Source organism: Mesoplodon densirostris, chromosome 8 (genome assembly GCF_025265405.1).
Source record: "Mesoplodon densirostris isolate mMesDen1 chromosome 8, mMesDen1 primary haplotype, whole genome shotgun sequence".
Taxonomy (NCBI): Eukaryota; Metazoa; Chordata; class Mammalia; order Artiodactyla; family Ziphiidae; genus Mesoplodon; species Mesoplodon densirostris.
In genome coordinates this window covers 4,880,729-4,906,394 of record NC_082668.1, presented here as the reverse complement: position 1 = coordinate 4,906,394, position 25,666 = coordinate 4,880,729, and the positions used below count along the sequence as shown (strand labels likewise).

At 45.4% G+C, this 25,666-nt stretch overlaps 1 protein-coding gene across 5 annotated transcripts in view; it reads left to right on the top strand.

The window, feature by feature from the left end:
* Nucleotides 1-25,666, top strand: part of AGAP1 (ArfGAP with GTPase domain, ankyrin repeat and PH domain 1) — a 564,902-nt gene that overhangs the window by 439,439 nt on the left and 99,797 nt on the right. The gene's annotated exons all lie outside the window — the stretch shown is intronic.

Below are 25,666 nucleotides of genomic sequence, written 5' to 3'. Positions count from 1 at the left end.
TTGCTCACTGATTCTCAAGACTGTTCAACCACAGCAGCAGTCTTACCTCCTGGCAGTTGTTGCCTGGTCGATGGTACCTCTGGTGTCCCCTTTATAACATGTGGTCAGGTTGTTTGGTCTTCCCTGACCCCGGCAACCTGGGGTAAAGGTGTCTCCTCCAACCGAGCTGTGCCATGTTGTCTTCCTCCAAAAAAGATCGGCGCCTCCTAATTTAGGAGTCTTCCCTGACACCGGTAGACTTCACTCTAGTACGACAGCCACTCCGATTCTGACTTTCAGCGACATGTGATGATAAACGCCCCTTCTATTAGTGTCCGTCAGTCTTTTTGTTTTGTGAGCTGCATTAGTATTCCCGCTGACACAGTTTGTCTTGCTTCTCCTTTGACTTGTTGAAGTCAGGTTTTATTCTCAGCGATGGCCCGATGTGATCTTTCAGAAGCGGCCCCTTCTGATGGACTTATGTTTTTTTATTCCGTGGATGCAAGTGGAGATACACACGCATGCACACGTACACACACATTATGGGAGGTGAAATTAATGTAATTTCAATAAACAAGTTAAACAGATACTTCAGAGGAAAATTAAAATTCCAAAACATGGTGGTATAACATGAATAATTATTGGTGAGACCAATAGTAGTAAAAGAATCTGGTTTCAACAAAGATTCCATATACGCTGGAAATACCCTCATAACTGATATCCTTTTTCTCTATTGCTGCCACACTGTTTCTGAATACTCTTTTGTTCAGACTGTAAGTTTCAGTGTTAAAGAAAGTGCCTGTTTCCTCCTAATATCCAAAGATGAGCCTGTAGACCTACAACGTGTATGTTAGCAGGAAAGGAACAGAGTTTACAGTACCTATGCTCTGTGTCATTTACCGTAATCCTGTGAGTTGGTTGGTGGTATTTTCATTTATAATGAGGAGACCGGGGTTCAGAGCATCAGGGAACCTGCTGGGGCTCTCACGGCAGCAGGGAGGAGTCTCAAAGCCCTTCTTCACCACATTTCTTACCAGTTTGCTTCCCGTAGCTTCCTGCTAACAAGTTTAGCCAATAAAAACCAATTCTCTCCTGTTATGATAAATGAGGATGATTCTGTTATATCAGCAGTGGTGAAAAATAATGATTATGGATCAAAGCACCCACCCAGACACCACTGACCTTCCCCTTTGGAAAAGAAATCAGCCACAGATGCTGAGCATTGATGAGACACCTTCCAACAACTTCAGCAAAAAGCCCCCAGCCATGCACAGATGGCCACACCGCACCAACACAAGGACTGAGGTAAAGCCAGGAAGATGCATGGCCTCTCAGCAGGGTGGGGAACCTGTGCCCCACATACCCAGGGTAAGAGTCAGATTTGCTCTATGGAAAGGCCTCATGCCCATTTCACGGATAAATATCTTACCGTGTCTGTCATGTGTTTCCCACCAATGACTTTTTTCAGAAGTGTCTGCCACTTGGTAGAAACTGGTGATCAAGTCCACCAGTCACTACATTACACACATTTTACACATTCTAATCATCCCACCCACCTACTGACATAGTGAAAGCTGTGTGAATAAGATACAGCCTGAAAGTAAATTAGTAGTGGTTGCCTGTTTAATCGGGCTGCGGTTTCAAATCAGCGTCCCGGTCATCCAGTGAGTTTGCAGAAAATTTGCCAAGTGACTGTAAGCTTGTTGGACGCCTGAGATGTTTCCGTCTTCCACCGCCTGAGTTACTGAGGTTGTACTGTGTGCTCCAAGCAATAGCCTATGACGAGGCTGAGTCAGATCCTCAACCCCAAACCAACCACAGACCCTTTCATTAAAGGGCCTTACTGCTGAGGCAGTGATGCAGACAGAAAGACAGACTCCCGGCCACCAAAGAAGCACCCAAATTAGAAACCACAACAGCATCTCAGGCGTGAACGATGAGTGATGGTTGTGTGGGTTCAGAAGTGCAACACTAATGATTAGAGAGGAAGCCGGGCCTCACTTTGTAGTTAAGAGGACTGTCTCTGTGATGCCACAGTGTGACGTCTTTCCAACAGAAAATAAGACAAGTTCTCTGTAAAAAGAAAACGTATCGTTTTTCCCGAGGAAAGGTTACCTACCGACCTATAAATGAGTCATTTTTCGGAGACAGGCTGTATTGCATTGTATCCAAGGCACACTATTTTTTTTCTTCACATTTTCGCATCTCTGAAGTCAGAATGCATCGTTCAATTGAGATCATTTTCGATTCAATGATATACAATATTTTTTAGTACTCTTAGCAACTCTTATTAATCAAAGTGTACTGTGGGAACATCAAAACTAAGCCTTCTGTTCTTGAAATGAAAGCTAATTGAATATTTTTAGAGGGTTGTTTAACTTTAATTGTAGAAAAATATTTCTCTTTCCTGCAAAGCACTATGACTTGTTATTACCAGTTTATTCTCTTTTGCTTGACCTCGTGCTGGAAAGTCACAATTGCAGATGCAAAAAGTTCTCTAGATGGTGTCCATAAAGTAGGTGAATTGTGTAGTTTTTGACATACCCCACTGGAACAGATGACTAGACTCAAATCTCTTTAGAGTATAAGAAAAATAAAATTCAGCTATTTCAGTCAGGGTCCTGGGAAAACCGTGGCACCCTCAACCGGGTCGTTGATGGGAATTTTCCACAGGGACTATCTGCAGAGGGGTGGGCAGGGTGTGGGAAGAGCTATAGGGATGGTGCAGACTCCCAGTGGGGTGACGGGGAAAGGAGGGGCCGGTTATGAGGACCCAGAGGGGGTGGTGTCTGGGGGAGGTCTCCATCAGGAGCTGTGTCCTTCAACAGAGGGCCATGTGCCACCCCAGTGACCCAGAGGGTGAGGGAGCGCAGGGGAAGCGCCTAACCTCACTCTCCTCCCCGTCTCTGGCCTCATGCCGCCTCCTCCTTGACCCGACCAGAAGCCAAAGGCTGTGAGGGCTACTGCTGCCGCCACCCAGGCCTGCCTCTGAGGGCGTTGGAGGGCAGGTGGAGGTGAGCCGGCAGAAGCCGTGTGCTGCCCACACCTTTCACGGTGCCTCTCACAAGCCCCTGGGCACGTCTGTCCACTGGTCTCTCATCAGCACAGTAGACCGGAAGCCTCTGTCCACCGTGGCCCCCGAGGGCCTGGCCTGAACCCCACCGAGGGAGGGGTCGGAGCTCCCCAGATGCACTTCTGAGCCGTCCCCCAGCCAAGTCCGAAAGGGAGCCCCCACACCCTTCCCAGGCTCTTAGCTGAGCGCAGAGGTTCTAGCGCTGGATATTCCTTACCTTTGTGGCATCTTTGTTCAGAAACTAAAGGCTAAAGTGTATCATCAGTATTTATGCTGCCTGAAAAGCCAGAAACTCTCTGTCCACCTGGGGATACTTGATGCTCCTGATGGAAATAAGGATCTTCCTTCCATGAATTTATCGCTGCCCTGGCCCTCATCAGACTCGATTTTAGTAGTTCTTTTCTGCAGAAGAACAGTAGTTCCACACAGAATGGTAGAAAATGCTGTCCCCTTGGGACTTCCCTGGTAGCGCAGAGGTTAAGAATCTGCCTGCCAATGCAGGGGACACAGGTTCGATCCCTGGTCCAGGAAGATCCCACATGCGGCGGAACAACTAAGCCCGTGCGCCACAACTACCGAGCCTGCGCTCTAGAGCCCGCGAGCCACAACTGCTGAAGCCCGTGTGCCTAGAGCCTGTGCTCTGAAACAAGAGAAGCCACCACAATGAGAAGCCCATGCAGCACAACAAAGAGTAGCCTCCACAACTAGAGAAAGCCCATGTGCAGCAACGAAGACCTAACGCAGCCATAAATAAATAAATAAATAAATTTTTTTAAAAAGAAAATGCTGTCACCTAAATTAAGAACAATCATTTTCTTATACTTACAATTTAAAATGAATGGACAAAAGACCTGTATGCAGAAAACTATGACACTGATGAAAGAAATTAAAGATGATACAAACACATGGAGAGATATACCATGTTCTTGGATTGGAAGAATCAATATTGTGAAAATGACTATACTACCCAAAGCAATCTACAGATTCAATGCAATCCCTATCAAATTACCAATGGCATTTTTTATGGAACTAGAACAAAAAATCTTAAAATTTGGAGACACAAAAAACATGGAGACACAAAAGACCCTGAATAGCCAAAGCAGTCTTGAGGGAAAAAAACAGAGCTGGAGGAATCAGACTTCCTGACTTCAGACTATACTACAAAGCTACAGTAATCAAGACAATATGGTACTGGCACAAAAGCAGAAACATAGATCAATGGAACAAGATAGAAAGCCCAGAGATAAACCCATGCACCTCTGGTCAACTAATCTATGACAAAGGAGGCAAGGATATACAATGGAGAAAAGACAATCTCTTCAATAAGTGGTGCTGGGAAAACTGGACAGCTACATGTAAAAGAATGAAATTAGAACACTCCCTAACACCATACACAAAAATAAACTCAAAATGGATTAGAGACCTAAAGACTGGACACTATAAAACTCTTAGAGGAAAACATAGGAAGAACACTTTGACATAAATCACAGCAAGATCTTTTTTGATCCACCTCCTAGAGTAATGGAAATAAAAACAAAAATAAACAAATGGGACCTAATGAAACTTCAAAGCTTTTGCACAGCAAAGGAAGCCATAAACAAGATGAAAAGATAACTCTCAGAGTGGGAGAAATTATTTACAAATGAATCAACGGACAAAGGATTAATCTCCAAAATATATAAACAGCTCATGCAGCTCAATATTAAAAAAACAAAAAAAACAATCCAAAAATGGGCAGAAGACCTGAATAGACATTTCTCCAAAGAAGACATACAGATGGCCAAGAAGTACATGAAAAGCTGCTCAACATCACTAATTATTAGAGAAATGCAAATCAAAACTACAATGAGGTATCACTTCACACCAGTTAGAATGGGCATCATCAGAAAATCTACAAACAACGAATGCTGGAGAGGGTGTGGAGAAAAGGGAACCCTCTTGCACTGTTGGTGGGAATGTAAATTGAAACAGCCACTATGGGGAACAGTATGGAGATTCCTTAAAAATCTAAAAATAGAATTACTGTATGACCCGGCAGTCCCATGACTGGGCATATACCCAGAGAAAACCATAATTCAAAAAGACACATGCACCCCAACGTTCATGGCACCACTATTTACAATAGCCAGGTCATGGAAGCAACCTAAATGCCCATCGACAGATGAATGGATAAAAAAAAGATGTGGTACATATATACGATGGAATATTACTCAGCCATAAGAGGGAATGAAATTGGGTCATTTGTTGAGACATGGATGGATCTAGAGACTGTCATACAGAGTGAAGTAAGTCAAAAAGAGAAAAACAAATATCGTATGTTAACTTATATATGTGGAACCTAGAAAAATGGTACAGATGAAGCAGTTTGCAGGGCAGAAACTGAGACACAGATGTAGAGAAGAAAGGTATGGACACCAAGGGGGGAAAGCCACGGCGGGGCAGGGTTTGGTGGTGGTGGGATGAATTGGGAGATTGGGATTGACATGTATACACTGATGGGTATAAAATGGATGACTAATAAGAGCCTGCTGTATAAAAAAATAAATTAAAAAATTAAAATTAAAAAATTAAAATGAATGGAATGAGTCTAGTGAATTATAGGAGTAGAAACTATAACTGAAGAATTCCTTTATGAGTATTTTGAGTTCCAACATGGTCACTGGGCTCATATATAAGTATTACTATCATTTAAAGAGTCAGTATTGTAAAGTATTCCAGCCCCCTCCTTAGGTAAGTGTGGAAGAATTGAGAGGTACAAGCTAGTGTGGGTGACGTATGTCATTTAAAGCAGAAGTGCCTCAGACAGGTGGGTGTGTGCCTAGCCCAGGACTGAGACCTGAGGTGTGTCTTCGGGCAGGTGAAGGGCTGCCATGCTAACTGCTGGAGGACCCTATGTACTTCTCCAGCACATTCTGCATCACCGGGCATCTGGCCCCCTATCTACCTATCTGGAGGCTCCCCCAGGTTTAGATCTGTTCTTTCCATACATACAGTCTCTAAAAATATGTGAGAGTTTTTCAAATTCTGCGGCCCTGTTTGTAATGATATGCACCTCTGTGATGTTTTTATCTGGGTAAACGACTGTTCATTAAGAACGTCAGAAATAGGGCACTTCACCGTTGAGTTTAACTTTGAGGGTAAGCTTCTTAGAAACCAGCATCCTCCAGCCTTACCATTAAAAATGTGAAGGTGGTATTAACCTTTTTTAACAAAACTTCTGTATCCCGAATACTACTTGTATTCTTATTTAATAGACCATTGGGAACAATGGATATTAAAATATCAGTGACAGTCTTGATTTTAAATTGGATTTGATTTGCTCAGAATTATTAGTTATATTTAAGAAAATGGGTATGTTCAGATCTGGGTGCTGATCTCTGTGATGATTGTAGATCAACAGAAGTCAGTCCACGTGTCGGTAAGGAAGATGGTGACACAGCACAAGAGGCATGGGGGCGTCCTAACTGTGTTCAAACCATGGAAAGAGAGTCCCAAATCATCCTGGGTGGCCCTCATGGGTTTCATTTGGGACCAATGGGTGGAAGTTTCAAGGAGGTGGATTTTGGTTCAGATACTAAAAGGAAAACTTTGTAAGAGCTGGGGCTGCCCTGAGAGGCAAGGTTCCTGGTCCCCTGTAGCAAGTCCAGCACTGGTTGGGCCACTGTAGCGGAATCCGGGTTCTAGAAGGATGCTAGCCCCAGGGGCCCTGGGTTCATGGCCAGAGCCAAGTTGAAGGGTGTGTGCCTGGAAAGCTCTTGGGTAGTGGGGATTTTGCAGATCTTTAATGACTTGCTGTCTTTTGGCATTGCCTTTGAATCACCCTCCTTTCTGGGTATCTTCTTATCCAGGTTTCAGGAGTGAGATGATTGTGGCTGAAATGTACCCGTGGTCTCTGCGGTCCCAGTTCTGTGGTTCCCCAATCTGGTGGTTCTCGTTAGTTTTATAACATTCATGCAAGTTTGCATCAAGTGTTAATTTTCCTGTTTCCCCAGTGAGAAGGCAGAAGTAGAGAGAGGTTAAGTGGCTTTCTTGTCCAGGGTCAGGTTGCTGGTAGGTGACAGAACGGTCTCTTGATTCTCTGCCTCAAACTCTTTCCACCAGGCAAAAAGCAAGTCTTTGAGGTGTGTGGAGCGGCTTTTGAATATAGGAGTGGGGCAGGCAGAGTGGCTTCCTTGATATTTCTCAGATTCCATGTAAAGACACTGACTTTTATATGGATCATCACATCTAGAAGTTGTATAGCAAAGATCTTTCTTTAAAAATGCAGGGCCAGTCTGGATTTACCCAGTCTGATTATACAAGAGGGTATGCAGAAATCCTGTTGTTGTTGTTGGGTATTTCTTGTTTGTTTTTTGTGAGGGTTTTTTTTTTTTTTTTTTTTGGTCCCCTTGGGTTCATGGTGCTTTTTACTAAAGGTCTCAGAAGGAAATTTATTTTATCCTTCTCATCTCCACGCCCTCGTTGTTCATTCTGGGTCTTTATAGACTCATTGTATGGTTGATCCTGGATAGATATTGAAATACTATCCTGTAGAGAAAAAGTCACAACTGGCCTCTGTCCATTACAGTAGAAAAATTGCCCATCACAGCTGTACCCACTAAACCATCAGAGGTGAGATCTCCAACATGTTTACAAATTTCATTAACTTCAAGTTGCAGAGGCCAGACAGGACTTAGTTTTCCTTCGTTCTTTCAGAGAAGAACCTGACCTTGTGAATCATTTTATTCTTTCATCAAATATTAAGCAACAAGCACAGAGGAAGCACTGTGTGTTTGGCTCCATGGGAGACAAGAGAAATAAAACTCAGTTTCTCTCTCACCCCAAGGCATTCATAGCCTTAATATGGGAATAAGACTTGCACCAGAGACTGTACCTAGGATTTCAGGCAGAATATTTAAGAGAGGCATGGGTGGTCCAGAAGAAAGACAGCACAGCATTGAGTTGTAAAAGTTAGGGAAAGCTAACATGTTGTAGAACTTAATTGTAGATTCTGCAGATTTAATACGTAATGGTTATCTTATTTAATAAAATGCCACAAAAAGCATCACTCTTTCATTAAATGTCTTCTATTTACAACAACCTGAAACACCAGTGGTAGTGATTGAATTAGTCACAAAACAAAGTTTTGTTTTCACTTAGATGCTAAGAAAACAGATGTTGCTTTAATTGATCAGTTACCTTTTATCTTCTGAAAAAAAATTTATTAATTAGTTGATATTTTGGAAGACTTTGGAGAGGAAATGAAGAGTTATTACACAGGAGCATTGTATAACATTTTCCCTGCATACTCTTTTTTTTTTTTTTAATAAATTTATTTATTTATTTTTGGCTGAGTTGGGTCTTCGTTGCTGCACGTCGGCTTTCTCTAATTGTGGCGAGCAGGGGCTACTCTTCCTTGTGGTTCGCGAGCTTCTCATTGTGGTGGCTTCTCTTGTTGCAGAGCACAGGCTCTAGGAGCGCGGGCTTCAGTAGTTGCAGCACGCGGGCTCAGTAGTTGTGGCTCGTGGGCTCTGGAGCACAGGCTCAGTAGTTGTGGCGCACGGGCTTAGTTGCTCCACGGCATGTGGGATCTTCCTGGACCAGGGCTCGAACCCGTGTCCCCTGCATTGGCAGGTGGATTCTCAACCACTGTGCCACCAGGGAAGCCCCCTGCGTACTCATTTTTACAAGAAAGCAGTCTACAGGTGTATCAAAGCTCGGGTTCATCTGTGACCATTGAGTCATGTTGAGGGTTGGGCAGTTTGGGGCATTAGTGGTAATTTGGGGATTTTGCACAGCACGATTGGGAGGGCAGTTTTGTTATTTAAGTGTCTTATCACCAGGATGTTCTCACCTTTCCTCTCTCTTTGGGCACAGTTAACATGCTGGTTACTCCATGTTAGATGCGATGGTGCACACATGACTGGCAAGAAACCCATGATGGCCAAGGAGCTACCACCATGGCTTGCTTCTTGTCCACAGGAGCTTTCTCGTGTGATTTGTGTAATTTTGTATTATTTGGAGGTGTCTAGAGGGGAAAGCTAGGGGAGATTATGAAAGCTGTCAGGTGTGACTCTTGTGGGTCACTCTTGGATCTCCTATTTGTGAACATTTCAGCAGCACTCCTTATCTACCCCTTGTTACAATTTTGGCAGCTACCTTCAGTGAAAGGAAAGAAAATCAGAAGTCTCCATCATCCATTCCATCAAAATTCCATAATCAACAGTAATTTCTTCTAACAGTAAGGACTTCTTAATTGAACTTCCTTGTTAGTACACTAGTTGGTACGTGCCTCTAAATCAATAAGCTGAGCAGTTAATTAGAGCAAATGGGAAAAACCAAGAACTAGAACATCTTCCTGGATGATATTCCTAAAATGCAGCAACTTTGATGAGGAGCCAGGTTGGCTGGGTTTCTTCGCCCTTGAGGCGGAAGTGATAGGAGACACTGGATATTCTGATGGACTTGCCTACTCCCCACAAACCAGATCATTTTTCCAAAGAGAGTTCTCAGGTTGTAACTCCAGCTTCCACAAGAATGAACTTGCTAAAATTGAGTAGATCTGGGTTTACTCTAGACATTGACATCCTAGACGGGGCACAGTTGACTCAAAAGCCATCCTGCAGGGTACAGTCCTTCTGACACAAACACACACAAGCTGTCAGTGCTCACAGATCCTTTGTGGAAGTCTGTGGGTCGGAAATAAACAAAGATGAGTTGATCACAGTAGGAGAAGCCAGAACAGAGGATTCCCATCATGATGAGCTGACAACAAGAGAAGGATTTTTTGGTCCCTTTTTTTAAGTACACGCAAACTAAAGAGTTAGATTCAGTTCCATGAAAGTGCATTAATCACCTACTGCAGGCCAAGAGCTATGCCTGGGACTGGATGGAAAAGTGACTGATGTGGCCCCTGCCTTCAGCATGCCCACTGTCTGGTGGAGAAAGCAGATCTCTAAATAAGCCGTGGCCACCTGAGCAGCCTGTGCAGGGAGCCCAAGGGACCTTGACCCAGCACCCTGGGTGTTGGAGGCTCCAGAATGAAATATCTGCTATTCCAAAAAAGGGAAAAAATATGAAAAGTGAACACATGATAAATCTTGGTATAAGGTGGCTTGGAGCTCCAGGGCCCTGCAGACACTTCTGATGCAACAAGACATACTCAGCCTCCTTCTGTACGTAAGAGTGGACTCGCCTTTGAAAGATGCAAACTGCTCTCAAGCTTGCTGTCTACAAGTACAGATCTGCGGCTGACCCCAGTTCCTTTTATTGGCCCTAAACTTAGAGCTGCTTTTTCTGCATGAACCACCCACAGCCTCCAATGTCCATCAGGAGGACTCAGGACAGGCATTTCTCCCCAGGCATCCTGGGGTTGGAATTCTGCCTGGCGGGGGAGACCCCGAGTCAGCTGACTTTTAGGGGATTCCAAGATAATCTCTCAAAGTCATTTTCTTGATGTTCTCAAAAGGGTGGAGCTGTCAGAGTCTTTGGATGGCACTTCATTGAGCTGTGAAACTGAGACCCAGGGTGTGATGTGATCTGCTCAGACCAAGGTCCAGGAGGGGCCTCAGTGCACAAAGAGCTTTCTCTCTCTCTCTCTCTCTCTCTCTCTCTCTCTCTCTCTCTCTCTCTCTCTCTCTGTCTGTCTGTCTTATAAGGCCACTAACCACATCCTATGGGCCCCACCCTCACGACTTCATCCAACCCTAATTATCTCCCAAAGTCCTCATCTCCGGGTGTCATCACATAGGGGTTAGGGCTTCAACAGATGAACTTTGGGAGGACACAAACATTCGGTCCACAAAGCCTTATAACTTTCTATTCCTATCTGTGGGCTTCATGGATGTGGTCACTGCAGATCACGCCTGTTCTGTTCACTGCCCCCTCCCTCCCCGGGGTCTTGCCTCCCTTGTTAGAATAGGTCTTTAAGCATCAAAGAAGGAAGCCAGGATTCAGTGCCTGCTCTTAGACAGGTGTCACCTCATTACATCCTTCATACACCCCATAGTGTCCGGCAGGGAGGTGGTGTGATCTCTGTTTTCACAAATGAGGACACAGGTTCGGTGGCGTTAAGTAATTTGCCAGAGATGGGCAAGTGAGTGTGAATTTGGGGTCTACATCAGGCCTCTAGGACTTGGAAGTCTGCGTGGCTTGCCTTGTACCTGTGCTGTCCACCTGGAAAGGCCGTCAGCGGCTTGGGTGTGAAGAGGAACCTCTTCTGCAGGTCGCAGTTCAGCCCTGTGGCTCCTGGCGCTGCTTTTCCTTGTCACAGCTGGTGGGGGGCTGCGTGCCCATCACCCCCCACCATTGCCCTTAAGAACTTGGAAGCAGTGATTCCTTTACTAGTTTTGATCTCAGCCTCTTTTCTCAGGACCCTTGTTGTGACGTGGCTTCTTTACAAACAGTATTGCTTTTCTCATATGTGTGTGTGTGTGTATGTGTGTGTGTGTGTGTTGTACATTCCACAAAGGATGAGGATCACTGCTTCAGCTACTCTGCAGACAATTAGAAAATGCAGGACTAGAGAACAGGCGGGGAACATCACTTAACTTTTTTGAACTTAGGGATGTTTAACTCAGATGCAGTGAGCCCTTAACTCAGATGCAGTGAGCCCAGCTTTTAAGTTCGTTGTGAGGATGATATCCTTTGTGGGTTTTTGGACAAGGGGAGTGAGCATTTTTCAGGACAGTTGGAGAGAGGAGGGGAGCTCTTGATTAAGCTCCCCGTCATTCACTGGAATCCTGCTTTGCTGATTTAAGTATATGATCAGATGTCTGCTGCACCTTGTTGCCAGGTGTGATCACCGCGCGTGCTCTCGTTTTACTGCGATGCATGATTGACGCTCTAGAGTGGGTGTGGCTCGAGATCGACTTGGTGCGTTTATTTAGGAATCTTTGCTAATGCGCCCCTGCCTTTCAACTCCACCCCTTTCTCATCTCAGACATATAACAGGCCCCAGGTATTAAACCCAGGGTGTCATCACCAACGAAAGAAGCAGGTACGGTGCAAACTTCAGGCATCGCCACTGAGATACACACACAACCTAACGAGGCTTCTTTTGTACTTGGGACATGGAGAAAATTGGCCATTTGTCTGTGGGGTAATGGGCTTTGCTGCTGTATGAAAATCTCTCAAATGGTTAAATTCAATGACATTATCTCAGAGTTCATGAAAGCAACTACCGCACACAGTTTAATTCTATTTAATTTTTTTTAAGGGGGAAAAAAAGCAAAGGGAAAATGTTTTAGTTTCTCTTAAGCTGATGTCTCTCTGCTTTTTCTTAAAAGTGCCTTTCTAGTTGCCACACAGTGATGTGATCATTATCTGCCACCTCGTTGCCTTGCTGCCTCTGCATGCAGTAAAATACAAAAAAAAAAAAAAAAGAGAGAGAGAGAGAGAGAGAGACCAGGGGAGCTTGTGAAGTATGACTTCCTATCCCAAGACTCATTGCCTGCGATTCATACCGCTTGACAGTAATGATCTTATTACAGTACTCTGGACCTTGAAGAGATTTCATGAGGAGAGTGAGAGGACGAGCCTCCATGTAATCAAGTGGTGCTGAATATTCCACGCGTTTTTGATCACACACTGATTGGCCACAGTTCTAGCCCATCTTCTAGTCAATTATGCATGGCCCCTGTGCTCCTCGCCTAGTCAGAAACATAGATGGCTCTTGTCTGGATTTTGGCAGGCAGCCAGGGATTTGAAGTGCTGTGCACGCCATCCTCCCAGGATAAGTGCTTTTTAGTTGGAATTGATTACCTTTCTTTGGGTTTTGCCTAATAGCAAAACTGCATTTGGAGAGGGTTTCAGGCGAAAAATGGACGTATTAGCCATTTAGAGCATCCGAACTCCTAGTCAGTTTTTAGGCTTCCCTTGTTTCCGTCTGATTTCTGTTTAATGATAGCATGTTTGAGAATATTGAAGGTATTTCACGGCACTGGCCGCCGAGCACACGTGTTGAGCATGGAGGACAGATTCAGTTATGGGGCCACTGCGTTCAGGTTCCCGGATTCATCTAAGGAGGCTTCGAGCTTCGGGGAGATAAGATCTCTGTCGGTTAGCTTCCGTCTTGGCAAAAAGCGTTAAAAGAGGTAATGAGGGCTTCCCTGGTGGCGCAGTGGTTGAGAGTCCGCCTGCCGATGCAGGGGACACGGGTTCGTGCTCCGGTCCGGGAGGATCCCACATGCCGTGGAGCGGCTGGGCCCGTGAGCCATGGCCGCTGAGCCTGCGCGTCCGGAGCCTGTGCTCCGCAACGGGAGAGGCCACGACAGTGAGAGGCCTGCGTACCGCAAAAAAAAAAAAAGAGGTAATGAATTCTTCCCACAGGCGACGGGCTTGTCTTCAGTAATTGTGGGGAGTGCACGTCGACATGGCTGGGTTTTGTGAACTCTGCTGTCTGTGCCCAAAGGATTGTCACCACGTCGTTTCCCCGGTTGTGTACCTCCCCTTACTGGTCTCGAAGATTAGTGATATTTGAAAGGGTGGGATTTTTTCCTGCCAGCGTGATCGCTGACATTGCCCATTATGAAGCTAACTCACTCAGTTAGGCACATGATAATATGCAGAAAACTGTTGTAAACCAAGATTTTTCTTCCTCATATGTCATACTCTTAATTCAGGTTCTTGGTGTGTAGATTGTCTCAGAGTCATCAGCTAGGAAAATGTGAACGTTCTTTCTACTGTTTTGTGTACGAGGTGAGGAATTGGCCACGCCCAAGCAAGCGATCGGGTGTGGGATGTTTTCAGAAATCTATCTTGAATCCACCAAGGGTTTCGTGCTCCCCGTGGCCTCAGTCATTGGGGGGACGTAGGGGATGGAACCCTCGCATTGCACACTGGGCACCTCAATAACCTGATTTGACTCTTCTTAGTTGAATACGTAGGTAGCTTTGTTCTTTGACTTGGTTTTCATTTGGATTGGTGTCGCTTTCTGCAGGAGGGAATGATTTTCCACTTCAGTTGACTTTCTGCAAAATCGAGGTGTACTGTAGGCATGGTTACTAAATAGCCCTAGGAGAACCTACCAGAATCCTTAACTTCATGTTCTGCACGTGTACACACACACGCATGCACACACACACACACGCACACACAGAGGATTTCTTTGTTCTCGATGTCATGAAAATAAAATATCTTCTATCAAAATTTAGATTTAGTGATGTTTCTTTAAAAGAGAAAATCACAAAACAGAAAACCAAGGTTGACCATCTATTAGCAACAATCATTGCGCCCAATTATTGACCCCTTGCTACACATCACCACTGCGATTAAACGCTCCCTGGGTGTCCTCTCGTGACCGTCACAGGAACCTCCTGCTTGAGTCTCCACAGCGACCACCCCTCCCTTTGAAAGTTCATATGTGTCTTTTCAGTGGTCTCCCTCACTTCAGATGTTGGCTTATCTAGGACTTTCCCTAAGGATTAAATTTATATAAAACAAAGAATTGTACAAGAGGCTGTCAAAAAGGATATTTCTTAATTATAGTAAGTTAATATCCAAGCCATTAAAATTTTTTGTCGTTTTACCCCTGGCAATGTTTCAATAGACTGACAAAATGTATTTTTATGGCAGTTGGAAAATATCAAATTCACAATTAGCAAATGGTTCAAGTTTTAAGGTAGGAATTTTAGAAAGCTGGCATCCACTATGATGACCTGTTTACAGCCTGGTGTTTTTACCTGAGCAGATGAGTCCAGTGCTCACATTTAAAGAGAAAGAGTCAGTAACTCGAAAATACAGTTTCATCACTGAGTGCAGAATACGTGCTGTCATTACCATGTAATTACCCTGAAAAGGCCGATTAATTAAAGAATGTAAACAATTTAAGTCAGCTACTTTCTTGAATTCCTCCACCGCTTCCCCAAATGTTAGTTTTTGCCTCACTGTGGGATCAGACTCCTACAGCAGGAGTGAGAAGCGGGGAGGGAACTCACCTGCCCGCCGTGACCTGATGGAGGGAGAGAACTCACCTGCCCATGGTCACCTACTGATATGCCTGTGTTAAGAGCCACCATTGTGGCGGGTGGCCTGGGACCTTTTCTTGAACAGCTGGTAAACAGTGAATGAAGCCTGTATCATCGTTGTCTCTCCACGAGCACGGAGACGGGTGTTCGCAGCCTCCCTCCTGTTCTACTCTCCGGCAAGGGATGCAGACATGGTTTGGCCCCGTTTGTCTTTGAACAGCATAGAAACACCCCCATCACGGGCCCTCATGGAGGAGAACAGAGCCACCCCTGGGCCACCACGTCCTCCAAACCAGGAGTGGTTCCAGAATGTCCATGGAGGGTCATTGGTTTTCTTTTGGAGGTGAATATGTTGTTAGCATCAATAACTTGCTACCTTCTATTTCTGATCACAACAAATCAGCTTAGTTCGCCCAGGAGAGCTATGTTTTTCCAAGTTTCTTTGCTTGAAGAATTCTAAGGTAGGATCTGAAAACCATTAATTTATGGGCCAAATCTAGTTCTTGGTGTCATTTTTTTTCTAACCCCTAAAGTCTTTCGAATTACTCCTCCACACAATAAAGGTGGACGAGCCCACTGTGACATGTGAGGGCACATCCCGTAGTGCTGTAGTCCGTGTTGAGGTGCTGGCCACTGCAGGGCCATCAGGTGGTCTGCACAGAGGAAGCTGGGAAGGGAAGGCCGCCCCGGCAGAGACTCGGGTGTCCTGGGACGCCGGGGCCGGGTGTGACCCCAGGGGACAGGCAGGTGGGAGCTGAGCAGAGGCTCAGGTGTCAAGGAAGGACCGGGGCTACTGCAGGGGACTCTGGACTGGTATCAGGAGGGGCCGTCGGGCAGGGCTGCTCCAGGACCTTTCCCTGGGGCCCATCCTCTGCTTCCAGCTCCTCCTCCAGGGCTACCCTCCCCTCTCATTTCCCTCATTCTTTTGTTTTTTGTTTCGTTTTGTTTTGTTTTTTTGCGGTATGCGGGCCCCTCACTGTTGTGGCCTCTCCCGTTGCGGAGCACAGGCTCCAGACGTGCAGGCTCAGCGGCCATGGCTCACGGGCCCAGCCGCTCCGGGGCACGTGGGATCTTCCCGGACCGGGGCACGAACCCGTGTCCCCTGCATCGGCAGGCGGACTCTCAACCACTGCGCCACCAGGGAAGCCCTCATTTCCCTCATTCTTGCTTCTCTTTCCTCAGTTCACTCGTTCTCTTTCTTTCTCCTTCCTCCATCCGAGAGTTTTCTTGCTTTTTTCTCCCTTCTCTTATTTCCTCTTTTCCCATCCACACTGTCGTCGTCTTTTTCCTCCCTTACTTTCTTATTCTCTTTCCTTACTTTTTTTTATTTTGGAACTTTTTTGTGTGGGGGAAATATATGGCATAAAACTTGCCATTTTTGAGCATACAAGTCATTCACATTGATTACATTCACAGTACTCTGCAACCATTGCCACTATAGCTAGTTCCAAAATTTTATCATCCCCCCAAATAGAAACCCCACAACCATTAAGCAATAACTCCCTGTCTCTTCCCGCAGCCCCTGGTAACCACTAATCTACTTCCTGTCTCTGTGGACTTGCCTGTTCTGGACATTTCATGTAAATGGAATCATATGATATTTGTCCTTTTGCATCTGGTTTCTTTCACTTAGCGTCATGTTTTCAAGGTTCATCCACGTTGTAGCCTGTGCCAGCCCGTCATTCCTTTGTATTGCCAGATAATACTGCAGTGTGTGGATAGACCACATTTTGTGTATCCCTTCAGGTACTGATGGACGCCTTTCAGCTGTTGTGTGATGCTGCAGTGAACACTGGCATGCAAATATCTGTTTGAGTCTCTTTTCAGGTTTTTTTCTACCTACACCTAGGAGTCTGTGTAGCTTTTTGAAGAACTGCCAAGTTTCTTCTCTTCTTACACTGATGTCTGACTTCCCTTTTTCCCTCCTCTAAAATAGGATGTGGAAGAATCTCCTACAATTGAGTGAATCCACTTTTTGGCTCCCTCTTAATTGCAGAAATCTATGACTTTTATGTGTTTTTAAATCATTCCTGTTCTTCTTTTTGAAAAATCCTAAGTACCTTGAGTTAAGACTTCCTTTCATTGGCACGTGAGTGAGGGTTGGTCCCCTTCCCTGCCCCCATGGATCAGTCGCAGACTCCCTAAGGTACTCTGGAATTTCCCATCATGCCGTGCTCTCCCCCACTGGGAGCCGGTCTCTAATCTCGAGGGTCAGTGTTCTCTGGACAGCCTGGCTTCTCTACCGAGCAGCAGTAGTTACGTAGTCGAGGCACACGGGCATCTCTCCTGTTTCAGTTTGCCTGCAGAGGTCAGCTTTTCCATCATCTCTAGGACACTTGCATTTTTTTCTATAACTTCCCAGTAATGAGCGGCCCAGTGGGCAAATGGAATCTTCAAGACCAGAGACTATTCTTTCTTTTTCCGCCAGCCTCCCTTGGGCCATAATTAGCTTCTCTGTTTCGCTGCAGAATTAGTGACTTAGCATTCACTCCCCTTTGGTCGCCCCTCATTTCTCTGTGGTCATTGCGTATTTATTCCCTAGATCGGATGTCACTGTCACCACTGTGATGCTCACCATTCAGGGGATTTTCCAACAGACGATTTCAGATACCTGGTACTAATCTCAGTTTTTTTTTTTATTAGTTTCTGCTTTATAACAAAGTGAATCAGTTATACATATACATATATCCCCATATCCCCTCCCTCTTGCGTCTCCCTCCCACCCACCCCCTGTCCCACCCCTCTAGGTAGTCACAAAGCACCGAGCTGATCTCCCTGTGCTATGCGGCTGCTTCCCACTATCTATCTACCTTACGTTTGGTACTGTATATATGTCCATGCCTCTCTTTCGCTTTGTCACAGCTTACCCTTCCCCCTCCCCATATCCTCAAGTCTATTCTCAAGTAGGTCTGTGTCTTTATTCCTGTTTTACCCCTAGGTTCTTCATGACATTTTTTTTTCTTAAATTCCATATATATGTGTTAGCATACGGTATTTGTCTTTCTCTTTCTGACTTACTTCACTCTGTATGACAGACTCTAGGTCTATCCACCTCATTACAAATAGCTCAGTTTCATTTCTTTTTATGGCTGAGTAATATTCCATTGTATATATGTGCCACATCTTCTTTACCCATTCATCCGATGATGGACACTTAGGTTGTTTCCATCTCCGGGCTATTGTGAATAGAGCTGCAATGAACATTTTGGTACATGTCTCTTTTTGAATTATGGTTTTCTCAGGGTATATGCCCAGTAGTGGGATTGCTGGGTCATATGGTAGTTCTATTTGTAGTTTTTTAAGGAACCTCCATACCGTTCTCCATAGCGGCTGTACCAATTCACATTCCCACCAGCAGTGCAAGAGTGTTCCCTTTTCTCCACACCCTCTCCAGCATTTATTGTTTCTAGATTTCTTGATGATGGCCATTCTGACTGGTGTGAGATGATATCTCATTGTAGTTTTGATTTGCATTTCTCTAATGATTAATGATGTTGAGCATCCTTTCATGTGTTTGTTGGCAGTCTGTATATCTTCTTTGGAGAAATGCCTATTTAAGTCTTCTGCCCATTTTTGGATTGGGTTGTTTGTTTTTTTGCTATTGAGCTGCATGAGCTGCTTATAAATTTTGGAGATTAATCCTTTGTCAGTTGCTTCATTTGCAAATATTTTCTCCCATTCTGAGGGTTATCTTTTGGTCTTGTTTATGGTTTCCTTTGCTGTGCAAAAGCTTTGAAGTTTCATTAGGTCCCATTTGTTTATCTTTGTTTTTATTTCCATTTCTCTAGGAGGTGGGTCCAAAAGGATCTTGCTGTGATTTATGTCATAGAGTGTTCTGCCTATGTTTTCCTCTAAGAGTTTGATAATGTCTGGCCTTACATTTAGGTCTTTAATCCATTTTGAGCTTATTTTTGTGTATGGTGTTAGGGAATGATCTAATCTCATACTTTTACATGTCCCTGTCCAGTTTTCCCAGCACCACTTATTGAAGAGGCTGTCCTTTCTCCACTGTACATTCCTGCCTCCTTTATCAAAGATAAGGTGACCATATGTGCGTGGGTTAATCTCAGTTTTTTTAAGGCCACTTCAGGCTGAGTGGTGATGATTCTCTAGTTCTTGTGCCTCTTTGATTTTATGTTGTTACAAACTTTGGTTTTGGTCTGTTAAGGAAAGCGTCAGATCACTTCAAATGCCATGTTTTCATGTTTCCCTCTACAGTTGTAGAGTTTTTTGGTTTTTCTGTCCTTCAGAATTTAATCCCCTCAGCCCTCCGCTCCTTTATCCTTCAGATAAAGTTGTGAGATTATCATCGTTATATTTAATAGTAAAAACTGGCCTCAAGACTTAGGCAATACCAGATCTTCATAATGTGTTACCTCTAGTAACCTCCTTTGATCTTGGAATTTAAGTATCTTTAATTCAGATTAATAACAGACACTTACTGGCCATTTGCTACCCGGAGGACACTGTTACATGCTGCTTCTGAGACCCAGAGACCAGCTAGGGGCAGCCCTGCCGACTGAGAGCTTGTGGTCCAGAAGGAGGGGGAATGATGTGTATGCGGTCCTCCCTGAGGCCAGCTTCCCCAGCTCCTTGGCCCCCCGGGGACTTTCTAAGGCCCCGATTTCTGAAACGACATCCCAGCTGCTGTGGCGGGAAGGGGAAGACGATAAGAGGGGGTGATGACAGCAGGAGGGTCACCGGTAGCTCGGTAGTGACGCATGTAACGGAGAGGTGGGCCGTCAGGGGAGGATGTGCTCGGCTGGGGGAGCGTTGTTCAGGGAAGAAGGCCTGGAAAAGGGTCCTGTGCACTGCGGTGCGAGGACGAGGAGGCCCTGCGTGGACTGTGCAGAAGCTGCAGGCCGTGGGGGTCAGGGACTGGAGCAGGACAGTTAGGGGTGTGCCTGCCTGAGGGTCGCAGCTGGAGAAAGGAGGGCATGCAGGAGACCAAGAGGCCAGGGGCACTGGAGGACCCTGTCATGGGGAGAAGGAATGAAGATGCTGGCAGGCCAGGCAGCCCCTGCAGGAAAGGCCTGCAGGAGTGGAAGCCTCAGGAGGCAACACCAGGGTGGCGGAGCCACAGGATCGCTGTGGTCCAGGGGAGGAGGAAAGCGCGAGGAGGGCCGTCCGGCCAGCCAGCTCCCTGGACAATGTTTACATCACTGATTGGAAACCGAGACTTGGGTTCAGCTGGCCTGCGGGGAGCCTGGGCGCCAGGTGATTGCAACTGAGCCAGGAGTGAGAACCGGAGGTCCAGGTGAAGGTCAGCTAGGATCGTGTCACAGATGAACACGAGCAAAAGGTTCAGACCCAGCAGAGTGCGGGTCACGTGCCAGGGCCTGGCAGCCCCCAGGAGACGTTCTTGCGACTTGACGTCATCATCCTGCCCCGGGCGCTCTACCATTAGAACCCCTCGTCTGTTATACTGGTTTTATATTTTTCCTAATTTTATTGGTTTAAACCAAAGTTCAAACACACACACGCTCAAATATCGTTATCTGTTTTCTGAAACAAGACACCAGAATTCGTATCGGAGCTGCTGTTTTCAAGGCAAGTCCTGCCCCTTGAAAAGCACCGCCCCTCCCTCTCTACGTGACCTACTGCTGCAGCCGGCCACGTAGACAGACAGGTGGAATGTCCACCCTCTGGAGCACAGCAACCCGTAAGACGCTTCTCCGCCGTCTGTGGCTCAGGAGTTAGGACAGAAACAGCCGGGAAGGCTCATCTCTGCTCTGCGGCGCCTGGGACCTCCCCTAGAAGACTCTAAGTCCAGGGCTGGAAACGTCTGGAGTGCCGCTCACCACGTGTCCAACTGTTGCTGCTGCTTCTTGGGACCTTGGCCGTCGGCCGAGACACCTCCACGGGACCCCTCCACGTGGCCAGGCCTCCTCCCAGCACGGTGGGCCAGCATTGCGGGAGCCACGTTTCCTCCTGTGTCCTCGCCTCGGAAGACGCCTGCTGTCCATCTCTGGGAAACACGAAGTCCTGGTTCCAGGCACACTCCTGCTGGAATGTGGCAAGATTCTAGAAAAGCCTGTGAACCCCCATACTGCTGTTGCCATTGTGGAAAATGTGTCCCAGATAGTAAATAAATCTATGATACGTCGGGTTGTGATCAAGCAGTGGAATGAGATGAGACAGAGGAAGAAGACTCAGGTCCACCAGGTTATTTTCTCGGGGACAGGGGCCCGGAAGGCTCCCGAGAAGACTGGGAGCAGAGAGCCCGCAGAGGCAAGGCTGGCGGCAGGTGGCCCTCTGGGGTCCACGTGTTCCTGGCGAAGGAATCATGATCTCGCTCTAGTTATGGGGGCCTCATTAAACTCAGCACTTGTCTCAAGTCAATATAGTGATCTGTATGCATGTTTATGTGCCACCATATCATTTTAAGCAAGCTGACTTTTACTTCGATCTCAACGTTGGAATTGCTGGTAAAATAACTGGGGAAATATTTTATTTATTTTAAGAATTGTTGGGAATTCCCTGGCGGTCCAGTGGTTGGGACTCGGCTCTTTCAACTACCGGGGCCCCGGTTCAGTCCCTCGTAGGGGAATTAAGATCCCACAAGCCACACAGCATGGCCAAAAAAAAAAAAGAATTGTTATACGTTCCTTATTTCTCCAGTCTTTAATTTCAATATCTTCTAGCTTTTTCCCCACATACAATTATATTCCCATATTTACAGGATTTATTCTTTCCAAGTAGCACTATGAATCAGAAAATCATACTGTTTTTAAAAGTGGTCCAGAGAACCACCAAATACAGAGGGATGCTCAAGAAAAATGGATCCCTTTTTACGTACGTCACTTTAAACGTTTAAGATAAAGTAGATTAAATATTTTAAAGTTTTTAAATAGTTTTATTCTGCATAGGATTACTTTCAGAGGTTGGCGAATGGCATTGGGAGTTTTCTAACCGTTGGAAAAAGACACAAGCATCTGATACTGGGTATTCTTTCTAGTGCTTTCAAAGCGAAGGCAATCACATAAGGCTGTCTTGCTTCATGGGTAATTAAGGCATTTCACTCTGCAATTCCTTACTCTAATGAAGAAGAAGAAATTTCTCTTTTGCCGAAATATTTCTTGCAAGGGTTTTATTTCTACTCATTGCTCCGACTTTGGAAAATGTTCCTTTTACCTCTGATGGTCTCCTCTAATATCTTCTTGAATTGTGAGTCACGGGGAAAAAAAGTATAAAGATTCTCTACAGATTCAAACTTTTAAAAAATGCTTAGAATCTCGCTGTCCATGAAAGCGAAACAGCCAGCATTGCGAGTGCCCAGATGCCCTATTCTTCCTCAATTATCAGTGAGACTCTGCTCTCCTGGTGTGTCTCTTCCCACAGTGTATGGCCAATCCAGGCAGGCAGGCGGCCAAGCACCAAAAGGGGTTGTGATGGTGAAGGTAAGGATCCCAGGCAGCTGGAGGATGGTCAGGAACTCAGGCCATCTTGGGTTGAATTCCAGCTCCACCTCTTACTGGGGCAATGGCCTGGGCCGGGTCCTCGTGCCTTCCTGCCCCGGAGCTCTCAGCCATAAGCTGGGACAGTGAGCCACCTAGGACTGTTGTCAGGGCTCCGTGAGCGCGTGTGTAGGACAGAGCCTGCCCCGAATTCCTGTCTTGGGATTCAGTTCATATATATTAAAATATTACTCTTGGGAACCCAGTTACTCGCAGTAAATTTGGAGATTATACTGGCTCACCTAACAAAGGCCCAGGGACACTGGGTTCTGACTTAAGGGATCACTCGTTAAACTGTGCTTTTCTTCTTTTTTTTGTTCGTTTGTTTTTGTTTTTAAGCATATGAATCAAAGTTTCATTTTTTCTATTTTTTAAATTTTATTGGAGTATAGTTAATTTACAATGTGTTAGTTTCAGGTGTACAGCACAGCGATTGTTTTTTTTTTTAATTTTTATTGGAGTCTAGTTGATTTACAATGTTGTGTTAGTTTCTGCTGTACAGCAAAGTGAATCAGTTATACATATACATATATCTGCTCTTTTTTTATTTTTTTATTTTTTTTATTATTATTATTTTTTTTCGCGGTACACGGGCCTCTCACTGTTGTGGCCTCTCCCGCTGCAGGGCACAGGCTCTGGACGCGCAGGCTCAGCGGCCATGGCCCACGGACCCAGCCGCTCCGCAGCATGTGGGATCCCCCCAGACGGGGGCACGAACCCGTGTCCCCTGCATCGGCAGGCGGACCCTCAACCACTGTGCCACCAGGGAAGCCCTATCTGCTCTTTTTTAGATCCTTTTCCCATATAGGTCATTACAGAGTATTGAGTTCCCTGTGCTATACAGTAGGTCCTTGTGGATTGTCTATTTTATATATAGTAGTGTGTATATGTTAATCCCAATCTCCCAATTTATCCTCCCCTCCCCTTTCCCCCTTGGTACCATAAGTTTGTTTTCTACATCTGTGACTCTATTTCTGTTTTGTAAATAGGTTCATTTGCGCCATTTTTTTAGATAACACATATAGGTGATAGCATATGATATTTGTCTTTCTTTCAGAGGTTGTTGACAGTAACCACTAGAGGTTATTCCATTAAGTAGCATGGATGAAATTTTTAAGCTGATTCTTCTGCTCACCCAGAGTACCCCGCCCGCTAATGTCCTACCCACCTGTGGGTCCGTGAGCATAGGTGGGCACCAGGGAGAGTGCACACTCCCCGTGCACTTTGGGGTGGGTAAGAGCTGTTGCCACGCAGACGTGGGTCCCACTCATTGGGCTCTTCCGGCCCCTTTTGGTGGATCTCCTGGGTGAACCATGCTCCGTCTGCCTGCAGTTCGTCCAGGGCTGGGGAGCCTGTCCGGCCACAGAGGCAAACCTAGAAATGTCTGCACTGTCATGACCACCATCATGACAAGGTCATGGAAGGTCCCTGGTAAAATAGTGGCAAAAGTTACTGTTAAGGGTGAAGAAAAACTTCCTAATTTTAAGACATGGATTTTCATGTGTATGGCCTGAAAATGAAACTTTACCAAAGACTCTGCATCTTAAGACACTCTAGTTCCTACCTGGAGTTTCTTTCCCTTGGCACTGACAGCAAGATGTATAAAATGCCCACAGCTCACGGTTGTACAGCTAAAAAGGCTGACCCTTGGTGGAGGAGGGGGGAAGGGGGAGGGCAGGGGGCACAATGATCTTTTCCTCAACTCATGTTGCTGTACGCAGTTCGGTTGACAATTACTTTCTGCCACAGGGCAGCCTTGTATTGTGTCCGTGACATGTTTGGTTTGAAACATTTCACATGGGCTAGTCTTGCCCCTTCCACTAGACGGAAAGCCCGAGAAGGCAGGAGACACACCTCCTATGTGCTCGTGTCCCCAGAAAGCCCAGCACCTTGCACGTCCGTGGTGTGTACCTCATGGATGCTCGTCCACCAGGTAGAAAAAGAAGAGCACCTTGAAGGGCCTACTTGGAGGTACTAATTGGTTTCCGAAGTATTTCTTTTGGATAAGGATGGTTTTATGTGATATAAACCAGTGTTTTCCAAAAGTTTGTGTTATCGAGCATGAATCCAACAAGATGCTCTGAAAGACAAAAGTTTTCAGAGTGTTGTTTAGTCTAGCTCCATCTTGGAGTTTTAGATGCACATTAGCAACTTGAGGGCTCTGAGAAGCCCTCCATTTTAAAAAAAGGAAAAGAACCCCCACCCTCCTTTAACTTATTTAACCTTGGAAGGAAGGTTATGATGGCCCTCAAGGCGGTGCTTCTAGTACAGACGCCTTCCCCAGCGTCTCCATCTAGACGTCGATCCACAGCCTCTAATTCCTCCAGGACTCGGTGCTTGGGTTAAAATACCCTTTATCTATCACCTGAAGTTATATAACACACTTTCCATATGTGTCCTAATTAATAACCCTTTAGTTTCATTTTCTCATCTCAGCAAACACGGTCATCTTAGAGAATGCCTATCTTTGAAATCCACTGCATTTAGCATTTTTTTCCTGCCTGTGTTTTTATGCATTCCTGAAATTCCTGGTTACATTTAGAAGTCTTTCCCAACTTTTTCATGCTGTAGAATAGCCAATGGAGATGATGTAATTTATAAGATGGACCTCAAATTCATTTCTGTTCCTGTAACTGAAATCTTGTCGTGCTTGCACTTATGTACATCTTAAATTTACCGATTGATATGACAATAGTATAAGTAGAGGCTTGTTCCTTTCTGTTTTGAAAGTTGAGAAGTAGATCATCATCATCACCATCATAGCTAATATTTACTGTTTATTCTCTGCCAACTCTATACTAATTACACTGTGCATTATCTTATTTAATTACTTTCCCCCCAGTCTGATGACACAGGCACCAAGCAGCAGAAGAGGGCTCAAAACGCCAAGCTGTTCTGGTTTTCATGTTATGTCAGTTTCTCAGGGGAAGAGCCTGTTGAATTGATTTGATTTTTACCAAAATTAGAATAAGACGCAACATGTAATACCATAGAAATAAGTGTGTTTTTCTGAGTGTTGTATATAAATAAAATCTTTAATGTCCTTAAAGCCACACTGCCCCCCACTTGCAACCCACCCATAGAAAAACAGAACAAAATATACCTAAAGAATAAACAGCCTCTGTTCCTCATGGGTGGAAGGAACATTCTGCGCACAGCAGCCCTGCACTCTCAGGTGACAAACAACCTTGATAGGGCGCTTTGATGCCGCA